At 50.6% G+C, this 22,036-nt stretch overlaps 1 pseudogene; it reads right to left on the bottom strand.

The window, feature by feature from the left end:
• Nucleotides 1-101: 101 nt before the first annotated feature.
• Nucleotides 102-12,196, bottom strand: LOC119942101 (annotated as a pseudogene).
• Between the last annotated feature and the right edge of the window lie 9,840 nt (nt 12,197-22,036).

Raw genomic sequence — 22,036 nt, 5'->3', positions numbered from 1 at the left:
CACTGTGTCCAAAACAATTATCTTGTATCTACTCCAGCACTTAGAACAGTGCCTGGCACATTAGTAAGCACTTAAATACCATCATCATTATTATTATTACCCTAGCCCCACCCCCCAGGAGACCCTTGGACCCCAGCTCCCAGGTACATGGCCAGTAGGACCACGCCCTCCTGGCAGGTCTCCAGGGATGAGAACAGGTCCCAGACACCTTTCAGCTCCAAGGACTGAACATCCTCCAGCAGCCCTGGATGGAGAGAAGCCCCTCTGGGGCCTTAAGGGTCAAACTAGTTGTCTGATGGGGGGTCAGTGACTGTCAATTGCACATTTCCTCCTGCCTTCAGGACCTTGGCTGTCCTGCCAAAATAAACCTACTATGTCCAAATCAGAACTCCTTATCTTCCCAACCAAACCCTGTGCTCTCTGTAATGGGCACCATAGACAGTACCACCACCCTCCCTGTCTCACAAGCCCATAACCTTGGTATTATCTTTGATTCATCTCTCAACCCATAAATTCACTCTGTTAGCAACTCCTGCCGTGTCATTGGCAAGCTCTGCCCTTTCCATCCCAACTGCTTCCACATTAATCTAATCATTTAATCCTACCCCATCTTCACTGCTGCACTGGCCTTCTTGCTGACCTCCGTGCCTCCTGTCGCTCCCCATTCATTCATTCAATCGTATTTGAGTGCTTACTGTGTGCAGAGCACGGTACTAAACACTTGAAAAGTACAATTTGGCAACATATATAGTCCCTTCTCAACAACGGGCTTACAGTCTAGAAGGGGGAGACAGACAACAAAACAAAACAAGTAGTCAGGTGTCTATACCATCAAAATAAATATAATTATAGATACATACACACATCATTAATCCATACTTCACTCTGTCGCCCAGATTATTTTTTTCTACAAACTGTGAGGGCCATGTTTTCTCACTCCTCAAGAACCTCCAGTGGTTGTCCATCCACCTCCACACCAACACTCATTACTGTAGGCTTTAATGCATTCAGTCACTTTGGCCACCCCTACCTTATCTCCCTGATTTCCTAATGCCACCCACACCACATGCTTCACTCTAATTCCAACCTAGTCACAGTACCTTGCTCTTGTCTATCTTTCAGCCAACCTCTTGCCCGCATCTTGCCTGTGGCCTACATCACCCTCCCTCCTCATGTCTAACAGATGATCACTCTATCCACCTTCAAAGCCTTACTAAATATCTCCAAAAAGCCATCCCCAGCTAAGCCCTCATTTTCTTTTTTGCATTGCCCTTGAACTTGGATTTGCACTCTTTATTCACCCCTCCCTGAGGCCCACAGCACTTGGATATGTATCCATGATTTATTTATAGTATTGTCTGTCTCCTCTACACTGTAAGCTTGTTGTAGGCAGGGAAACTGTCTACCAACTATGTTAGATTGTATTCTCCCAAGCACTAAGTACAGTGCTCTGCATATGGTAAGGGCCCAATAAATGGTGGATTGATTGGTTTGGATGACAGGAAGAAGGCCCTGGCTGTATCAGACTCCCCCATCATGAGGAGTAAGAGATACTAGAGCTGGTCAACAGCTTCTTCTAAAGCTCCCCAAAAAGCCTTGTTCAGCTCCCATCATCATCATCAATCGTATTTATTGAGTGCTTACTGTGTGCAGAGCACTGTATTAAGCGCTTGGGAAGTACAAGTTGGCAACATATAGAGGCAGTCCCTACCCAACAGTGGGCCCAGAGTTGTTGTTTCCACCCACCCCAATACCCCTGGTCCAGCAACCCTATCCCTCTCCAGCTGAACTCTCCAGGCTGACCCTAAAGACCCCAACGATCCTTGTCCATGCTGGTATTTCCACCAAGTGCTGGTATCAGGCCTGGATTAGGGCTCAAATCCTCCCATAGAGGAGGATCAATGAGATTCCTGCCAGCAGCTGGCCCTGAGCCCTCCCCACAGCACAGACCCCAATGGATCTCTCCCTGGGTCTGCAGCCCCCAGCCTCTCCAGTGTCTCTACCCAACCAAGCTCCCCCGTCCCACCTCCTGCTCCGCTCACCTCCACGGGCTGAGGGCAGGCTGGGCTCTCCGGCCTCCTTCTGGCCCACTGCCAGGCCCAGCTCCTGTACATAGTTGTCCTGAGTAAAGACAGCCAGAAAGGACTGGAGGAAGAACTGGGTCATGGTCTCCACGTACTCCTGGGTGAGGAGGAGCTCATACATGGTGCTCAGGACCTGTTGGAAGGATGCACAGATTTAGTCTGGAGATCCTCCCACTCTGATCCCCACCTCAGCCCTTGCTCTGAGAGAAGCTGTTTGGCTCCTCCTGCTTCTGCTGTTCCCTCTGACCCCAAACTGAGGCCTGAGATCCCCAGGTAGGAATGGGCAGTGCCCAGCTTGAGGTCCTGTTCCAGCCCTTGACAACCCAGACCCTGGGATAGATGATGATGATGCCCTCAGCACCAAAAGCTACCTCACTGACCAGCCAGGAACTGAATGAAGAAGTCACTGGAGGAGGGCTTAGTAGTAGTAGTTGTAGTAGTAGTAGTATTAAGTGTTTACTATGTGCAGGAGATCTGTTCATCATCATCATCATCAATCATATTTATTGAGCGCTTACTATGTGCAGAGCACTGTACTAAGCGCTTGGGAAGTACAAATTGGCAACATATAGAGACAGTCCCTACCCAACAGTGGGCTCACAGTCTAAAAGGGGAAGACAGAGAACAAAACCAAACATACTAACAAAATAAAATAAATAGAATAGATATGTACAAGTAAAATAGAGTAATAAATATGTACAAACATATATACATATATACAGGTGCTGTGGGGAAGGGAAGGAGGTAAGAAGGGGGATCTGTTCTTGAGAAACTGAGAAAAGATGAAAAAGGGGGTGGAGTAGGAAATGCTGGAGCTGAGGAGATGGTTACAATTTTGTCAATGAAGTAGATGGCAAAATTAACATGGACAAAAAATGCGGAGGCATTAGCATTTGGAGCTAAAGGAGAGAATTGAAGGTCAGGCGTTTGTGAGGGCAATGGTCAATAAGAGAAGTGTTGCTGGACAAAGGTGAGGGTAGAGTTGGGGATGAGTCTGAGATGGGTGTGGTTGGCCTGGTGGCTGGATTTTTGTCCACAGAGCTCTGTAGGATGAGAACCTGACAAGAGGAAGCTTATTGTGGAATGGTGGAAGATTGACAGAGGGATAGGGGTGCAAGGGATGAGCTCAGTGGAGAGGGCAGAATTGACAGAGGGGATTTGTGCATCAACAGTGGGAAGGTTGATGAGGGAATATCCAGATGGGGCAAGATGGCCTAGAGTATGCAGAGGTGCTTAAGACATTGGAAGTCTCTGTGTGAGGGAGAGGATAGTTTGGGGAGGAGAAGAGGTGTATGAGAGAGAAGGCAAGTGAGGAGGTGGTGGTCAGAGTCAGTTCAGATTTGGTGAGTTGAGATAGGCAGAAACTTGACCTGATGGCCCATGACCTGCTACTGAAAAAGCAGCCCTCACTTGCCACAACTCTGGGAAACCTATTCCCTTTTCCTAAGAAAAGCCTCTCTTTCCCAGGCTGCCATTTTTCAGAGATGAGGTGGGGGGGATGGGAGGGATACACATAAAAGTCAGTATAGCAGTCTCTACTCTGGAAATGAGTCCAGATCCCATACAAGGAGGAGAACTTCAAAAAGTTCCAAGTTCTAAGATAATTGGCTTGCTGGTTGACAGATTCCTATCTTCTGGGTTCCCTGAAATACTAGCATCATTTTTTTAATCATGTGTCAACTTGGAAGTGACTTGCCCAAGATCCTACAGCATTGAGAAGCAGCGTGGCTCAGTGGAAAGAGCATGGGCTTGGGAGTCAGAGGTCGTGGGTTCTAATCCTGGCTCTGCCACATCAGCTGTGAGACTTTGGGCAAGTCACTTGACTTCTCTGGGCCTCAGTTACTTCATCTGTAAAACGGGGTTAAGATTGTGAGCGCCACGTGGCACAACCTGATTACCTTGTATCTACCCCAGTGATTAGAACAGTGCTTGGCACGTATTAAGTGCTTAACAAATACCACCATTATTATTATTATTATTATTATTATTATTATCATTATCATTATCTGAATGGTGGAGCTAAAATTAGAACCCAGATCTTCTGACTTCCAGGGCTGTGCCCTTTCCTCTAGGCCAGGCGGCTCTAACTGTGCCCATATGTCTGTCTGCCGCTCTAATTTGGCCCAGGAAATGCAGGCAGTCCTTGACTAAAGACGCTTTGGAGTGTAGACGAAAGGCACTTAGAGTTCTAAACTTACATCCAGTTCAAACTCAGCCTCCTTTATGTCACTTGGTCCAAAGGGGCAGGTGCCCAGAAGTTGCAGGAAGACAGGAAGCGATGTAAAAGGCCACAGTTGTTGCAGGGAAAGGAGAGAAAGGTGGTGAGGGAGCAGAGTGGGAGAGGCCAGAGGCAGGGGCCATCTGATCGCTGGGTGAAGTCACCAGGGAGGGTCGACCTGTCCGATTTACTTCCGATGAAATATTTGGCTACTGCAGCGTGGAACCTCCCTGACTCATGACAAACACATTCATGTCATTATATTATTCATAATAATAATAATAATATTGGTGTTCGTTAAGCGCTTACTGTATGCCAAGCACTGTTCTAAGTGCTGAGGCAGATACAAGGTAATCAGGTTGTCCCACATGGGGCTTCACAGTCTTATCCCCATTTTAAAGATGGGGTAACTGAGGCACAGAGAAGTTAAGTGACTTGCCCAAAGTCACACAGCTGATAAGTAGCAGGGCCGGGATTAGAACTCATGACCTCTGACTCCCAAGCCCGTGCTCTTTCCACTAAGCCAAGCTGCTTCTGCCTGAGACTACAATTCTGGGCAAATGGAAAAGAGAAGGTATGTGGCCCTGGTCCCACTTGAAACCACTGTTTCTAGAAGAAAATGGGTGCCGAGTTTGAATGTTTCTATTTCTAGTGTAGTCGTCGGGAACAGAACCGGTGATGGCATCAGTGCCTGTAGGGTTAAGTTGTTCCCTGCTGCTTTCGAGCAGGCCCACCAAAGCAGGGATGAGATGCCAGGGAGAACTTCCAGACTCAGCTTCTCTAGCAGCTGCTGCTGCTCTGCTAAAAGAGGTTGGCATAGAGTCTGTAATCAGATCTGGAGTACCAGGGCCTGATTCAGGCTATCTCAGTCAAGAAGCAGTGCCTACTCAGTTCAGGGCCCTATATTAAGGATTGGGGAGAGTGCGAAATATTAGGAGTAGCGGTAATGATAGTAACAGAGCAATGCCTCCTACCACGAGGGTGCATCCTTCAGAAGCCCTTGCGACTTCGGGTGCCATGAGTCCAAGGGACAGCCTGGCACCGGGATGGGTCTCGCCACCACCTCTTCCTGATCCTCTTCTCCTCTCCCTCAGTCCTGGCTCCTCTTCTTCTAGAAGCAGCTGGCAAAGTCACGGATCCAGGCCGAAGGGTCTGTTCTCAAACGTTGAAACGCTGAAACGAGGGGAAATTTCATTGGAACCCAGAGCAGCACTTTCCTGGGAAACAACCAAACTCTCCTCCTTCTCCTTGGAAGGGTTCTCCCTCTCTCTTCCCCTAAATCCGCCCCATATTCTCTTAGCCCTCACATACCCAGGCCAGAGAGGTCCAGGGACTAGGAAGAGAGGGCAAGAAAGAGATGGGAGAATGAAATGCATAGTCGTGGAGACTGGAGAGGAGAGATGGGAACAAGGCAGGGAAGAAGGGGAAGGGAAGGAGATACTGGCAAAGTACTGGATAGAAAAGAGAGGGAAGGAGATAAAGGGAGAGTTGAGGCAGAGGAAATATGGGAGGGAGAGAGAAGCGGACAGAGGGCACCCATGCTGTTGACTGGGAGAGGAAGTCAAGGGCGCCTGCTGGGTAGGCCCCGTCTCTGTATGTTGTCAACTTGTACTTCCCAAGCCCTTAGTACAGTGCTCTGCACACAGTAAGCGCTCAATAAATACTATTGAATGAATGAATGAATGCCACACCTCGCCCCTACTGTTGTAGGTGGTGTGTCCTGGAAGGAAGGAAATGAAGAATCTGCCATGTCCTAGTCCATCCCTCTCGCCTTACAGGGGAGCGCTCTGGGGCCGGGATCCACTTACAGCCCCAAGAGCCCGAGGTCTCTGGTCCGGCCGAGAGAAGAGTCCAAGAGGGGCTGTCCCTGGGGCCGGGGGTGGCTGGAGGGGCCGTTCCACCCAGGGGCTCCAAGTTTCCCACTCACCAAGGAAGAGCACAGCAGCTGCTCGCACCCCTGTCTGGGGGCTGTTGGTGTAGCCCAGAGCCCGGGATATAAAAATCTGGCTGCTGTCCTTTAATGTCTTCATCTGGAGAGGAAGAGATTGAGACCCCAGCCCGACCCCTTCTCATCCTGCTGTGGATGTCTACACACCACGAACCTCACTGTCTCCATGGTTTGCAGAGAATTACCACCAGCTCCATCCCCTCCCTAATCACTGCGCTTTGTCCTCCACCAGCCCTCCTCACCTGCTGTTTCTAGCTCAACCCTAGCAACCTGTCTTTGGAATCCTGGGGTCCCCCCATATTTCCCACCAGAGCCCCCGAGGACTGTCCCGACAGTCCTAAGCTCACTCACCACGTACATCCGGATGGTGTGGGAGACCCCACGCAATCCCTGCTCCCCCATCAGTTTCTGGCTCACAACTTTTTCTTCCATCCCAGGCTATGGGTCAGGCAAAAGAAGGTTTCTCTGGCTTTCTGGAGAAATAGGGGCAGAGGCCAGTCAATGGGCCAAAGAGGCCAGGACCAGTGATGGAGAGAATGGGACTGGGAGGGGCTCAGAGAAGGCAGGGACCACAGACGCGGAGTAACTCACTTTCTGCACAGCAGCATCCTCATCCTTCATATGGATGAGGACGGGGAGGAGACGGCAGATCAATTCCTGTTGATCTTCCCTGTTTGATCCTCCTTGACATCGCCGTGGGCCACGGCTCCCAGCAGTCCCAGGGCAGCAGCGCACTCTTGGGCTGTCTCCTGACGGGCGACAACATAGCTGGGGTTACCAGAGGGAAGGGCTGACAGCAGACGGGACAGGTCGATGAGGCTGGGGAAGAGTCTGGAGCAGGGGCAGCCCTGGGCTGGTTCTGAATAGGGGAAAGTGGAGCAGAGAGGAGAGAAGAGCAGAGTAGAGCAAAGGGCAGTTCTTCCTGGGTGAGAGTCAGATGGTCCTGGGCTCTTGACCCAGGGGCTGATCCCCAGAGCCCACCCACGGACCTCCATACTCACGCCATCAATGTAAGGGCCCAGCATGAAAATAATCTCCCGGCAGAGACTATCCAGACCCTGCTGGCCCAGTCTGCAGGCCACCCTGGTCCCGACGGCCATAGCTGCCAAGAGTGACTCCTGGTCCTTCTGGTACAGTTGCTCCAGGAGGGTTGAGAGCTGGTCCTACAGCTGTAGCCCCTGAGGGGATGAGAGGAGAGAGTGGGGTAGAGAAGGGCTTTCCCCCGAGTCAGCCTCCTGCTCCCTCCCAAGCCCTCCACAGGGAGATAACAGTGTTGTTGAGCTCTCGGGCTGGAATCTCCATGCCCCAACTCCCACGGGCTGGGCTCTAGGCTGTGGAGCCGGGCGGGGCCTTGGCCTCTCATCTTTTCTGGGTTCAGGGGTTGGCTGGTGACTGATGACCCGCACCATGGGGTCAGGGTCCTTCAGGCCAGCCTGAAAGATGTGCTGGAGAGTAGCAGGGTTCAGGACGGACTGGAAGTTGGAGATCTAGATGAGCTTCCAAGAGAAACATTATGTGCAGATGGACCACAGGGGGCGGCGAGCCCCATCCTTGAGGAAAGGGAATGAGGATCCTCTGAGAAACGATGGGGGCCGACTCGGTGCAGGTCCATGGATGACCAACCGAAGCAATGGACTAGCTCCTCCTTCCTCCCCCTGAGCCCTGCCCACTCCCAGTTCCACCCCACTGTGTCTCCAAGGGCCCAATGCTCCGTGGTCTCTGCCCAGCTACGGTAGCCCCATTCTCTGCACAGCATGGTCCCTGCAGGGCACTTGGCACCTGCACTTACCTCGGCCAGGAAGCCCACGGCCACATTTCATCCCTGCTGGCCCATCCCAGGCAGGTAAGTCGCCACCACCCTCAGGAGGTCACCCACGGTGGGGGACCTGTTGTAGACCAGGGTCCTGGGGGAACACAGCAGAGCCAGCCTGAGTCCAGGGGGGGGACTGGGAGCCTCTGGGCTGGAAAGCCAGAACTCAGGGTGGGTAGGGGCCAGGCCAAACATTTCCTGATGAGGCTCTGCCCGCCCACCCCCTCCTCCAGTCCCATCCCCCAGGAGACCCCTGGGCTCCAGCTCCCTGGTACCTGGCCAGCAGGACCACGCCCTCCTGGAGCGTCTCCAGGCATGAGAAAAGGTCCCAGCCGCCCTGTAGCTCCAAAGAGGTGAAAGTCTCTAGCAGTCCTGGCTGGAGAGAAGCCCCTTCAGGGCCTCCAGAGATCTCCCGAGGAACAGTCGTGGGGGCAGGGGAGGGGAAAGCGACAGTTAGGCACATGAACTGGAGGATGTCACATAAATGCTCTTGACTGTGACAGACTCCTCCCAAACCCAAGGACAGGGACACATCAGAGCTGCCCTCCAGTTCCCCACAGTCCCACCAATTGCCAAATGCTAAATTTTGCCATGCCTAGCCCCCAGACCAGCAGGGACACCCAGGCCCCACAGCACCCTCTCGTCCTGTCCACCTCCCAGCACTCCCTCAGTCCGGGATCTAACTTTCCCAGGCTCCTTTCCTGCTCAGAGCAGAAACTGCGGACCAGCTTTGCTGCAGTTTTCTCCCTGTCGGTTTGGGCCTGTTTCAAGGAAATGATAGCTAACCTTCCTCCCTGACAACAGCCACATCAGCCTTCTCCAAGGCACCGGAGCAGGAGTCAGGGACAATTTCCTCCCATTTAGATCCAGTGAAGCCCACAAAATCTCCACCAGCATCTCCCCCACCGTCCACCAGGTTGACACCACTACCCCCCATTTGTTGGTCTCTGACATATACACCAAGGACCGGGCCCACCCCCGAACCCCCACCTCAACAGAAACCACCCCCAACATCAGCCTGTGGCTGCAGCCACACCTGCAGGCCCCTAGGCCATCGTCTGCTGCCCCACTTTCCTGCTCTGCTCACCTCCAGGGGCCAAGGGCGAAGGGCACGGTGGGCTCTCTGGCCTCCTGCTCCTGCTCCATCTGCAGGCCCAGCTCCAGCACATAGTGGACCTGGGTGAGGAGGGCCAGGAAGAGCTGGGGGAAGAACAGGATCACAGCCTCAGAGTACTCCCAAGTGAAGAGTATCTCACGCACAGTGTTGGTGGCCTGTGGGGAGGATGCACAGACTCAGCTTGGAGTTCCTCCATGCCACCCAATTTGCTCTCAGAGAAGCTGCTGGTCTCCTTCCACTGTTCCCTCTGACCTGAACCCAAGGTCCCTCTGGAGAATGAGACCTTGGTCAGGGATGGGCAGCGGCCAAGTCAAGGCTCAATCCCGTTGCCCAGGTCACTGGACCCCGGTTCGTGTGAGGGCATTCTTCCCATTGGACCCAGAATCCACCTCACTGTCTAGCCAGAGAACTAAGCAAAGGAGTCACAGGGGCACAGGGGCAGGATTCAGGCTAAGGGGCCACAAGGGAAGGGACTCTCTGCTCTGGGGTCAGCCCTGCCCCTCATCCCCTCCCTCTGGTGCTGGGGTGGGGACTCACCGCAATGGACTCCAGGCTGTGCCTGTCCCAGGCAGCACGGTCGCTTGCCAAAAAATGCCAGTCACTCCAGTATCTGGGACATCAGCACCCCGAGCACATGGGAGGCAAGATGGGCATCAGCTCCCAAGGCTCTCCAAACAGCCAGGGCCTGTCTGCGGAGGCCACGACTGGACTCAGCCTTCCCACCCTGTCCAATCCACAGGAGCCTTCGGATCTGGCATCTCGGCCACAGGAATGGGGGAGCTTGGCTGGGGCGTGCAATGGTCTGGAAGAAGACTCTCAAAGTCAGGGGCTCTGACTCCAACGGCCAGAGCCCACTTCTCTGGGACCAGACCATCTTAGAAAGAAACAGCTGGGAGAAGCAGCCACGAAGGAGGGATGTGGAGTCGCTCCATCTGGGGCTAGCCTGGCTGGGATTGCCTTGTTCCCAGCTAGCAGGGGCAGGCTGTACCTGTCCAGGGGCAGCGAGAACTCTAGTAAGACCAGTATCATGGCCAGAGGATGGTGGAAGGTGAGCACGGCCAAGGCTTTCAGGAAGAGGGTCTTCCAGGCCAGGGTGTGGGAGGAGGGGAGGTTTAGATGCACACTTCTCCCAAGCTCATCCACCTGGAGGGAAACAGGGAGAAAGAGGGCCAGTGTCGGATTCAGCTCCTCGCGCGAACCCCCTGACAACACCCTGAGCAGCTAGGATTAAGTGATATAAAGACTCAGTGATGCACAGCCTCCAACAATGTGAGAGAATACTGGCCCCCTTCTTATTGTAAGCTCTTTGTGGGCAGGGAATGTGCCTACCAACTCTAATAATAGTAACAATAGCATTTATTAAGCACTTACTATATGCAAAGCACTGTTCTAAGCGCTGGGGAGGTTACAAAGTGATCAAGTTGTCCCATGGGGGGCTCACAGTCTTAATCCCCATTTTACAGATGAGGTAACTGAGGCCCAGAGAAGTGAAGTGACTTGCCCAAAGTCACACAGCTGAATACTGGCCCCCTTCATATGGTAAGTTCTTTGTGGGCAGGGAATGTGCCTACCAACACTGTTATATTGTACTCTCACAAGCTCTTTGTCTAGTGCTCTGCAAACAGTAAGTGCTCAGTACATACAATTAAATGACTGATTGATTGATTGGCTCATTGGTTCATTGACTGGTCCACTGCAGTGGACAGACCAGTCTGTCAGGTAGCGTTTGGGAGAGGAGTTGGTCTCCTTGAGCAAAGACGTCACAAAATTGGAGAGGCCGGGAGTCTTGTTCTAAAGCAGACATCGGAAACATTGCTCCTTCCATCAAACATGACCCCTCAAGTTGATCATGGGTGAGCCCAGTCTGAGAACTTCCTTGACAAGCCAAAGCCGAGCTTCTAGTCTGTCCCATTAAAAAACCCACCCAAATCCACCCTTCCTTTTTCAACCATTTTCATGCACTATGTAGTAATGTTTATCTGCATTTAGAAAAATCACTAATTTCATCCACCAAAATCATAACAATAATTTTTCATTCTACTTAGAAGATGATTTCAAAAATCGAACATAATTTCAATGCTAGTGGACTGACTCATCCTGTTTTACGAGGTGACATGAGAGGTGAATGTTGCTGGTGGAACTGCTCTTGGAGTGGGATAAAGTGTCTGGACTAACTCTAGTTTTCCCTGTATTAGAGAAAGTTGGAATCTACTGATTGATTGATTGACCATCTGGGAGAAATTCTGCCTGCAGTTCTGAGAGAAAGGGAGACTGAGGGAGAGGGAAGCTTCCTGTAAGTTGGCCAACACATGGCACTTAGCCCGACAAAACGAATGCTGTCAAAAAAAGTCAGCTTAACTGGCACGGTGCTGCAGTGGGCTTGGGAGCCAGTGAGAGGGATACAGTACTGTTGCTGGGCATAAGAAAGGGCAGAGCTGGAACAGGCAAGGATAGCTTTGTGGTTGCAGAGGTTGGCTTGGTTTCTGAAACTCACTTGAACTTGATTACCTGATCGGCTGTGGCTCCGGACTTTTGCAGCAGGACGGGGAGGACCCTGATTGCATGGCTCACCCTGGCCAAGCTGGAGCTCTTCAAACCGGCCAGGACCTCCTGGGTAAGGTCCCTCACCTGGACTGCTGTAAGATTCTTGGCCAAGGCCTGAGGAGAGAAGAGCCAAGTGAGGGAGAGTCTGGGGGCTGCCCCCTGGGGAGGATCTCTCAGGAGCTGACCTTGCCCCCTGCAGAAACTCTTTGGTCCCAAATGTCCTTACTTCTGGGATCTCCCTGACCAGTCTCAATAGCAGCCCCCCTCCTCAAAGACCAAGCCTCCCTCTGCTGCCAGATCATCTTCCAACAATAGTGCAGAGAACACACCAGTCCACTCCTTGTAAACCTCCAGTGGGTTGAGTCTCTCCCCCGCAGAGTCTGGCTGCCTCAAACATCAATTTCTGATCCTTTTAGACCTCCGGTCTGAACCCACTGGCCCTCTGCCGCTTGGGTGAGGCTGGTACCGCGCCCATCAGCTTTTTGTTCTGAGGACACTAACACGGGGGATGAAAAAACCTTTCTGCCCCTTTTCCTGACCACCCTGGCAGGGGATTCCCAATGTATTATGGAAGAGTGCTGTCCTGTCTGTAAGGCTGCCCAGGAAATGGCTGAACCCTGTGGTTGCTCTCTGGGGCCTATGCCCCACACTCTGACATACTGAAAGAAAAGCACACATACAAACACATACCTGTAGCGATGGAGACATATAGATGTGTCTGTATGCACACATACACACACATAATATATATGTAGGCGTACGCATATATATTCGCAAACTCAGGGACTCACAAAAATTCAAGGGATTAACTTGAATTCAAATTTCCCACTATTTTTCCAGACTACGTAATCTAACGGGCCTGGGCAAAAATCTGTTTCCAGAGATTACTATGCATATAATTACACATATACATGTTCAACCATAAATGGAGCTAGATCTCCCTGGATTAAGGGAGATTTTTTTATTGCTTGAACAGAGAAGAGAAGCAGCTTGGCCTAGGGGATACAGCATGGGCCTGGGAGTTGGAACGACCTGGGTTCTAATCCCAGCTATACCAAATTGTCTGCTGCGTGACCTTGGGCAAGTCATTTAACTTCTTTGTGCCTCAGTTACCTCTTTTGTAAAATGATCATTAAGACCGTGAGTCCCATGGAGGACACGGACCGTGTCCAGCCAGATTAGCTTGAATTACACACAGCGCTTGGTAGTGCCTGCCAAATAGTAAGCACCTACCAAATATCATAAAAAAGCAATAGGATGAAATAGTTTTAGCAGTACCTTCTATTTAGTGAACTAGCATGAGATCAGAGATTGACAGAGGATAATTTCCAGGGAGACAAGATTTTCAGCACTGATCCTGAAGCAATCCGTCAATCTGCAGTATTAATTGAGCACCTGCAGTGTGCAGAGAAGTGTACTAAGCACTTAGAGACTGTGAAGACATGTTACTTGTCTTCTGATATTCTGTAGTCTAGTAGAGGAGACAAGCAATAAACTTATTTTTCATTGAAGGAATGAGGAAAAGGGCATTTCTACTGAAATGGGGTATATAAGTCATGTACAGAACTACCATGGGAGGTTTTGAATTCTTAAATGGTGCAGAAATGTCCAAGTGGTGGTTGGGGGTTCTGAGCTGGTCGGGGTGGGGATAGAAATGAATCAGGGATGGCCTCTTCCTGGAGATGAGATTTCCTAAGGGATTTGAAGAAGAAGGGAGTTGTGGTCTGTTGGGTTCAAATGGGGAGGGGGTTCATGGCCATGGAGAGAGTGTGAGCTGGGCTTTGTGGCCAGAGCAGTGAGAATGAGCTGTGGAAAACAGGTGATTGGAAAGAATAAAGAGAAGGAGTTGCAAAGTAGTTGAAAAAGACAGTAGATAACTATCATTATTATTATTGCATTTATTAATGCAATTTATTTGCATTAATGCAAATATATTAAAGCAATATATTAATGCTTATTATACATCAAGCATTTTTCTAAGTGCTGGGGTAGAATCAAGTTTAACAGGGGAGGCATAGTGCCTGTCCCACATGGGGCTCACAGGCTAAGTAGGAGAACAGGCATTTAATCCCCATTATCCAGATGAGGAAGTTGAGGCACAGAACAGTTCAGCTACTTGTCCGTGGTCACCCAGCAGGTATGTGGCAGAACTGGGATTAGAACTCAAATCCTCAGAGTCCCAGGTTCATACTCTTTCTACTATCAATCATATTTATTGAGCACTTACTGTGTGCAGAGCACTGTACTAAGCGCTTGGGAAGTCCAAGTTGGCAACATATAGAGACAGTCCCTACCCAACAGTGGGCTCACAGTCTAGAAAGGGGCCACACTGCTTCTCTGTAGGAATAATAGAGCTGGTTGAGGGCCTTAAAGTCATATTTTTTACTGTATTTATTGTTTGTTCACTAGGCACCAATCCTTGTACTAAGCACAGAGGTACAGAGGAGAACCTGGCCTGACACAATCCCTGTCCCATGTGAGGCTTACAGTTTAAGTGCGGGGGAGAACGGATATTGACTATTTTACAGATGAGGAAACAAGCACAGAGAAGTTGTGGGACTTGCCCAAGGTCACTCAGCAGACAAGTGGCCAAACAGGGATTGGAATCCATTTCTTCTGACCACAGGCTCATGTTCTTTCCACTAGGCCACAGTGCTGAGTTTCTGCTTGATGCACAGAGAAATGGGTCACAATCGTGGCTCAGTGGAAAGAGCCCGGGCTGCGGAGTCGGAGGTCATGGGTTCAAATGCCCGCTCTGCCAATTGTCAGCTGGGTGACTTTGGGCAAGTCACTTCACTTCTCTGTGCCTCGGTTACCTCATCTGTAAAACGGGGATTAAGACTGTGAGCCCCCCGGGGGACAACCTGATCACCTTGTAACCTCCCCAGCGCTTAGAACAGTGATTTGCACATAGTAAGCACTTAATAAATGCCATTATTATTGTTACTATTATTAGGTGTGGAAAGTTTTGGGCAGAACTGTATGATGTGGGCAGAACAACAAAGAATGACCTGGTGAGGGGAGAGCCTGGAGGCAGGGAGATTAGAGAGGAAATATGCCAGGAGCCCCCGGTTCATACGAACCAGGACCTGGGGTAGCCTCAGTGCCACGTAACAGAAGTTAAATCACACCTCTGATCACCAAGGTTGTCTGAAGTTTTTTACTTACTTTTACCAACAGGCAAGGGAGTGACACATACACACACTCACTCCACCAAGGGCTCAATACCAGCCTGTGGTCAAAGGAGCTTGTTTTGCCAACATTTCTTCTTTCTGCTTCCAAGAGCTGCTCTACTGCTTGCTTCTCTGTGCTGCTTCGGCTGCCAGTACATCATCAAACCTCTCCCTACAGGTGCGCCATCATGCTTCAAAGCAACTGCCTTTTATCTGGCTTAGGCATCACAGCTGTGGCTCTATGTGCAGTCACTGATTGACCCAGCCCTGTTACCGGGTAGAACAGGGAGAGAAATCCACGTCTCCCTCCATGCTCCACCCCCACGGGTCCACAATCACCTGCCCTCAAGTAAAGTCCATCAGTGCCTTCACAAAGTTTCTCCCTTGTTGTTGTTCGCAGGACCCCAGTCATTAAAAAGGCAGCTTGTTGTGGGCTCACCGCAAGGCGGTCTTAGTATTCAAACTGGGAGGGACACGACAAATGGCCGGACCAGAGGAGGCAACCGTTCGGACGGAAAGGAAAGGCGGATCCCGGAAAACCTAGGGTGGAAAAACGGACAGGATTAGATGACAGACTGAATGATATGGGGGCCGAAAGACAGGCAGGAGTCAAGGACGCGGAGAAGACGGCAGACGTCGGAGCTGGGGGGGGTGTGGTGGTGGTGTCAACTGTGATGGGACAGTTAAGGGAAGGAGAGGATAGGGAGCCCACTGTTGGGTAGAGACTGTCTCTATAGGTTGCCAATTTGTACTTCCCAAGCGCTTAGTACAGTGCTCTGCACACAGTAAGCGCTCAATAAATACGATTGATGATAGGGTGAGGAGTTCAGGTTGGGAATCGCTGAGCTTCAGGTGCTGGCAGGACATCCAGGTACGGTTGTCTGAGAGGCAAATCATCCTAGCGGATAAAGCACGGGCTTGGGAGTCAGGAGGACCTGGTTTCCAATCTGCCACTTGCCTGCTGTGTGATTTGGAGCAGGTTGTTTCACTTCTCTGTGCCACAGTTCCCTCAACTGTAAAATGGGGATGAATGCTATGAGCCCTATGTGACACAGGGACTGTATAATAATAATAATAATAATGGCATTTGTTAAGTGCTTACTATGTGCAAAGCACTGTTCTAAGCGCTGGGGGGGGATACAAGGTGATCAAGTTGTCCCACGTGGGGCTCACAGTCTTAATCCCCATTTTTACAGATGAGGTAACTGAGGCTCATAGAAGTTAAGTGACTTGCCCAAGGTCACACAGCAGACTTGTGGCGGAGCCGGGATTCGAACCCACGACCTCTGACTCCAAAGCCCGGGCTCTTTCCATTGAGCCACGCTGCTTCTCTATCCAATCTCTATCCAATCTCTATCTTCTGTATCCCATCTGATTACCTTGTATCTACCCCAGCGCTTAGTATAGTGCCTGGCACATAGTGAGCACTTAACTCTAGACTGTGAGCCCACTGTTGGGTAGGGACTGTCTCTGTGTGTCTCTATGTGTTGCCAACTTGTACTTCCCAAGTGCTTAGTCCAGTGCTCTGCACACAGTAGGCGCTCAATAAATACGATTGATTGATTGATTGATTAACAAATACTACAGTTGTTATTATTATTGCTTTTTTAGGAGGAAGCGTGAGATTGCAAAGGAGGAGAGAAGTCAGGGATAACAAGGCCGACGTTGGAGTCAAGTGACAGAGGTGGTAGTGGGAGCAGATCACCTCTCTTAGGAGTGCAAGAGGCCCCGAGGATCAGGGTTGCACTGGTAATCGGTGCTCGACTCTGCATGTCTCATTTGCCTCAGCGTGGCTCAGTGGAAAGAGTATGGGCTTGGGAGTCAGAGGTTGTGGTTTCTAATCCCGGCTCCGCCACATGTCTGCTGTGTGACCTTGGATTAAGACTGTGAGCCCCATGTGGGGCAACCTGATTACCTTGTATCTACCCCAGCGCTTAGAACAGTGCTTGGCCCATAATAGGCGCTTAACAAATACCACCATTATTATTATTTGTCTCCTGAACGTCCCCCGCAACCAAGATGGCTGGGTAATCAACCAATGATATTTTTTGAGCTTGTTTATTGAGCCCTTACTGAGCCCAAGGGCCAGCCTGGCCCTGAGTCTGGTCGATCAATCAATCAATCAATCAGTCAATCGTATTTATTGAGCGCTTATTATGTGCAGAGCACTGTACTAAGCGCTTGGTCCTGACCTTGCCTCTGGCTGGTCTTTATCCTCAACTCCCTCAGGCTGGTACTCCTCAGCAATGACTTTCCTTCATCTAGCGCTTAGAACAGTGCCTGGCACATAGTAAGCACTTAACAAATACATCCTCTGCTGCTAATCTACTCACCGTGCCTCGGTCTCGCCTGTCCCGCCAAGGCCTTACTGAGAGCTCACCTCCTCCAGGAGGCCTTCCCAGACCGAGCCCCTTCCTTCCTCTCCATCCCCCCATCCTACCTCCTTCCCTTCCCCACAGCACCTGTACATACGTATATATGTTTGTACATACTTATTACTCTATTTTACCTGTACATATCTATTCTATTTATTTTATTTTGTTAGTATCTTTGGTTTTGTTCTCTGTCTCCCCCTTTTAGACTGTGAGCCCACTGTTGGGTAGGGACTGTCTCTATATGTTGCTAACTTGTACTTCCCAAGCGCTTAGTACAGTGCTCTGCACACAGTAAGCACTCAATACGATTGATTGACTGGTGATAACAAGGGCCTTTTTCCCAGGGGAAGCGGGGGAGAGTCAGTCAGGACCGGACCAGGAAGAGGGGAAGGGGGGCACTTTAAGGAAGGTCACTTAAGTGGGGGGTGGGGGCAGTGGAAGCAGGGGGCGTCTATGGTCTGACCTTGCCTCTGGCTGGTCTTTATCCTCATCTCCCTCAGGCTGGTACTCCTCAGCAATGACTCTCCTTCATCTAGCGCTTAGAACAGTGCTTGGCACATAGTAAGCGCTTAGCAAATACATTATTATTATTATTATTATCTGGAGAGAGCTAACAGCCAGATCCAGAATGAGGGATACTTTTGAAATTTCCTGAAACTATGGAGCTTGTGAGGATCTGGGCAGTCCTGTCCCACCTGCCACCACCAGGGGGCAATAGAGGGGCTCAGGCTCCAAGAGCAGCGCTTACTGTCACCACCAGGGGGCAATAGAGGGCTCAGCGTCCCAGAGCAGCGCCTACTGCCACCACCAGGGGGCAATAGAGGGCTCAGCGTCCCAGAGCAGCGCCTACTGCCACCACCAGGGGGCAATAGAAGGCTCAGCGTCCCAGAGCAGCGCTTACTGCCACCACCAGGGGGCAATAGAGGGGCTCAGCGTCCCAGAGCAGCGCTTACTGCCACCACCAGGGGGCAATAGAAGGGCTCAGGTTCCAAGAGCAGCGCTTACTGCCACCACCAGGGGGCAATAGAGGGTTCAGCGTCCCAGAGCAGTGCTTACTGCCACCACCAGGGGGCAATAGAGGGCTCAGCGTCCCAGAGCAGCGCTTACTTCCGCCACCAGGGGGCAATAGAGGGGCACAGGTTCCAAGAGCAGCGCTTACTGCCACCACCAGGGGGCAATAGAGGGCTCAGCGTCCCAGAGCAGCGCTTACTGCCACCACCAGGGGGCAATAGAGGGGCTCAGGTTCCAAGAGCAGCGCTCACTGCCACCACCAGGGGGCAATAGAGGGCTCAGCGTCCCAGAGCAGAGCTTACTGTCACCACCAGGGGGCAATAGAGGGGCTCAGGTTCCAAGAGCAGCGCTTACTGCCACCAATCAATCAATCAATCGTATTTATTGAGCGCTTACTGTGTGCAGAGTACTGTACTAAGCGCTTGGGAAGTCCAAGTTGGCAACATATAGAGACGGTCCCTACCCAACAGTGGGCTCACGGTATAGAAGGGGGAGACAGACAACAAAACCAAACATATTAACAAAACAAAATAAATAGAATAGATATAATAATAATAATAATGATGGCATTTGTTAAGCGCTTACTATGTGCAAAGCACTGTTCTAAGCGCTGGGGGGTGATACAGGGTGACCAGGTTGCCCCAGGTGGGGCTCACAGTCTTCATCCCCATTTTACAGATGAGGTAACTGAGGCACAGAGAAGTGAAGTGGCTTGCCCAAGGTCACACAGCTGACAAGTGGCAGAGCTAGGATTCGAACCCATGACCTCTGACTCCCAAGCCCGAGCTCTTTCCACTGAGCCACGCTGCTTCTATATGTACAAAGATGAGTCCAACACTAGTTGCTCAGCATTAAAAAAAACAATAAGTCAAATCTGGCCCATTTTTAACTTCGTCCAAATGTTTTCAGTGACCTCCCTGCCATCCCAACTTGCCTCAGCATTTAGTGAAAACAATTGTGCCTGGTGATCTCAGGGATCAGGACCTTCACCCTGGATGACTCTCGTGATATCTACAGCTCCGTAACCAAAACCGAGAGCACAAATTTTGAGGCTTTTTTTGCCTGGTTTGGTTTTTGAAATAAATGCAGAGGCAGAGTAGGGGAAAGCCACGGGAAGGGCACCCAAATCACCTGGATGAACTGAAAATGACCATTTGGGTGGCTGTTTTCGTGCGCTGAGCGAGTCGTGTTCAACCTTTTTCTCGGCGCTAGACTCTTACACTTCTATTCATTGCTTCTCTTTGGCGGTTCAATTCTTCCTGTGAATCAGTTTCCTCCTGTGACTGATGCCACGGCCTCTCATCTGGGCCGTGACCATTCCTCTGCGGCTGTGCAATAATCTTGCCTTCTCCGAGGGTGCTCATATCTGGAGTCAGAATTTCTTGAGCACCCTTATAATTCGGGATTCGGGACAAACACCCCTCATGCATATTGCCAGGGGGAAATAGAGGGGCACAGACACGGCTGAGAGACGCCAAGTCAACGCCTGAGAAGTCTACAATTCACTCAGTCCATTCAATCCAAATCATTCAATTATTGAATGCTCACTGTATGCAGAGCACTGGACTAGGCGCTTGGGAAGTGCAAATCGGCAAGATTCATTCATTCAATCGTATTTATTGAGCACTTACTGCGTGCAGAGCACTGTACTAAGCCCTTGGGAAGTACAAGTTGGCAACACATAGAGACGGTCCCTACCCAACAGTGGGCTCACAGTCTAGAAGGGGGAGACAGAGAACAAAACAAAACATATTATAAATAGAATATGTACAAGTAAAATAAATAAAATAGAGTAATAAATACATGCAAACATATATACATATATACAGGTGCTGTGGGGAAGGGAAGGCGGTAAGGCGGGGGGGATGGAGAGGGGGAGGAGGGGGGGAGAGGGCAACATATAGAGATGGTCCCTATCCAACAACAGGCTCACAGTCTACAAGGGGGAGACAGACAACAAATCAAGTAGACAGGCGTTAATACCATCAGGATAAAGAGAATTATAGCTATATACATATTAGGGACCATCTCTATATGTTGCCAACTTGTACTTCCCAAGCGCTTAGTAGAGTGCTCTGCACACAGTAAGCGCTCAATAAATATGATTGAATGAACAAAATAAATAATGAATACATACAAAAATACAGAAGTGCTATGGGGAGAGGAAGGGGGTAGGTTAGAGGGAGGGAGGGGGCAATGGGGAGGGGAGGAGGAAGAGAGGAAAAAAGGGGGGCTCAGTCTGGGAAGGCCTCCTGGTGGAGGTGAGCTCTCAGTAGGGCTTTGAAGGGAGGAAGAGAGCTAGTTTTGCGGATGTGTGGAGGGAGGGCATTCCAGGCCAGAGGTAGGATGTGTAGGGACCGTCTCTATATGTTGCCAACTTGTACTTCCCAAGTGCTTAGTACAGTGCTCTGCACACAGTAAGCACTCAATAAATACGATTGAATGAATGAATAATGTGGGCTTGGGGTCGACGGCGGGACAGGCTAGAACGAGGTACAGTGAGGAGGTTAGCGGCAGAGGAGCAGAGTGTGTGGGCTGAGCTGTAGAAGGAGAGAAGGGAGGTGAGGTAGGAGGGGGCGAGGTGATAGAGAGCTTTGAAGCCAAGAGTGAGGAGTTTTTACTTGATTTGAAGGTTGATAGGCAACCACTGGAGATTGAGGAGGGGAGTCACATGCCCAGAGCATTTCTGTACAAAGATAATCTGGGCAGCGGCGTGAAGTAGAGACTGAAGCAGGGAGAGACAGGAGGATGGGAGATCAGAAAGGGGGCCGATGCAGAAAACGAGTTGGAATAGGATGAGAGATTGAACCAGCAAAGTAGCAGTTTGGATGGAGAGGAAAGGACAGATCTTGGCGATGTTGTGGAGGTGAGACTGGCGGGTTTTGGTGACGGATAGGATGTGTGGTGTGAATGAGAGAGCTGTCACGGATGACACCAAGGTTGTGGGCTTGTGATACAGGAAGAACGGTCTACAGTGACAGGAAAGTTAGGGAGAGGACAGGGTTTGGGAGGGAAGACAAGGAGCTCAGTCTTGGACATGTTGAGTTTTAGATGGTGGGCAGACATCCAGATGGGGATGTTCTGAAGGCAGGAGGACATACGAGCCAGGAGGGAGGGAGAGAGAACAGGGGTGGAGATGTAGATTTGGGTGTCATCAGCATAGAAATGATAGTTGAAGTTGTGGGAGCGAATGAGATCACCAAGGGAGTAAATACAGATAGAGAACAGAAGGGGACCAAGAACTGACCCTTGAGGAACCCCTGCAGTAAAGGGATGGGAGGGGGAGGAGGAGCCCACAAGGGAGACCGAGAATGAATGGCCGGAGAGATAAGAGGAGAACCAGGAGAGGACAGAGGCTGCGAAGCCAAGGTTGGATAGTGTGTTGAGGAGAAGGGGATGGTCCACAGTGTTGAAGACAGCTGAGAGGTCGAGGAAGATTAGGATAGAGTAGGAGCCGTTGGATTTGTCAAGAAGGAGGTCATTGGTGACCTTTGAGAGGGCAGTTTTGGTGGAGTGTAGGGGACAGAAGCTGGATTGGAGTGGGTCTAGGAGAGAGTTGGAGTTGAGCAATTCGAGGCAGCTAGTGTAGGTGACATTCATTCATTCAATCGTATTTATTCAGCGCTTACTGTGTGCAGAGCACTGTACTAAGTGCTTGGGAAGTACAGGTCGGCAACATATAGAGACGAATGGGAGGGGGAGACAAGGTTAAGGCTGAGGTTATGGGCTTGTTAGACAGGAAGGATGGTGGTGCCA

The sequence above is a fragment of the Tachyglossus aculeatus genome, chromosome 2 (assembly GCF_015852505.1).
Source record: "Tachyglossus aculeatus isolate mTacAcu1 chromosome 2, mTacAcu1.pri, whole genome shotgun sequence".
NCBI classification, from domain to species: domain Eukaryota; kingdom Metazoa; phylum Chordata; class Mammalia; order Monotremata; family Tachyglossidae; genus Tachyglossus; species Tachyglossus aculeatus.
The sequence above is the reverse complement of the archived record's forward strand: the minus strand, read 5'-3'. Positions and strand labels throughout refer to the sequence as shown.